Raw genomic sequence first — 1,642 nt, 5'->3', positions numbered from 1 at the left:
GTGTATACATGTTGAGTATGTAGGAGGGAGGACGTTAGTAGGGCTTTAACAACACGGCCAAAGAGATTATTTTAAAGTTGTATTCAAAGAGCTGGACATCACGGCTTAACTGGGAATCTTGTGCAGAACTTAAAGTGTGAACGTTTTAACCTCAGAATTTTATGATGTCATATGTACCTGTCTAACCCGTTTGACCAAGGAAGAGCTAGAGGGGAAAATGTATTAAAGGTGCACTGCGTAACTTTGTGTGTGTCAGAGAAGAAGTGAAACATTTTCTAAGGTTTATTCTCATAATAACTGAATAAACAAACTTTCCTCACAGGGAAAATGTAGATCCCTGGAACACTGTTTGAAGTTAGAAAGCTTCCTGAAAAGTTACTGTTTCAATGTTGTTGTTGTTTACAGCAGCAGGGCCCACAGTTTGGTTTACAAACATATTCTAGTCTTAACGTTTGGTTCCAGGTTCCTCTAAATAATTTTGATTTATGACGATAGAATTATTCAATACTAATAATTACTTGTAGGGAAAATATGTTTAGTAAACTAACTGCAGGCTCTGTGAATGTAAACAAATCCCCCTCATCTGAAACTACACACTGCACCTTTAAAGTAAGGATCAGAAAAAGGCGAAACACTCCAAATAACCCACTAGCTATTGAGACGCTTCGAACTCCAGCAAAGTGTGTGTGTGCGTGCGTGCGTGCGTGTGTGCGTGTGTGTGTGTGTGTGTGTGCGTGTGTGCGTGTGTGCGTGTGTGCGCGTGTGTGTGTGTGTGTGTGTGATTCTTAAAGTTAACTTTTAATGGCAACTGCACTCCCATCGGCTACATTACAGCTCTGGAAAAAAATGAAGAGACCACTCCAAATGTTCTGTGTCTCTCGTTCATTCTACTCTTTATAGGCATATGTTTGAGTAGAATGAACATTTTGGTTTTATTCTACAAACTACTGACAACATTTCTACCAAATTCACAATGAAAATATTGTAATTAAAGAGCATTTTTCATTAAGTAATGTAGAGATGAAGATTGAAGAAAAATACTCAAAATAATCACTTTGTCTAAGTAGTATGTCTGTGCTACTAACACCTATAAAACAAATTGATCTATGGCCCGTTCTCTGCCATTTAACTCTGGCTTTGCAAATGCATGAAAATACTGTTAAGGATATCCCCAAAAATAGTCAATTAAAAGCGTCCTTTTCATTGAATTTAAAGGGCAATTTCAAATGTTTTAGTGGACATTTTTGCACTTTCGAGGCAGAGTGGACATTTGAGCAAAGTTTGAAGAAATTCCCTCAAAGCGTTCGTGAGATATTGTGTTCACAAGAATGGCCCGGACACACACACACACACACACACACACACACACACTCACACACACACACACACACTCACACACACACACACACACACACACACACACGTATACTGTTCTGTAGATACACACATATCACCCTAACACCTGAATCTGTTTCCGCAAACTCATTTTAACTGAAAATAAAAATTAAAACATTTTTCGCACATTTTTTTTTTCTTTATTTTTTAATGTGGAAAGTTGAGTTTTCTTGTCTGCCAGCACACTGTAAAAACTGTGAACGCTTCGAAACAACTGAAGGGACTTTTTTTCGTGTTTTATTGTTTG

This window comes from Ammodytes marinus (assembly GCF_949987685.1).
Source record: "Ammodytes marinus genome assembly, contig: scaffold_312, whole genome shotgun sequence".
In the NCBI taxonomy this organism is placed as follows: Eukaryota; Metazoa; Chordata; class Actinopteri; order Uranoscopiformes; family Ammodytidae; genus Ammodytes; species Ammodytes marinus.
This window is presented reverse-complemented; position numbering follows the sequence as displayed.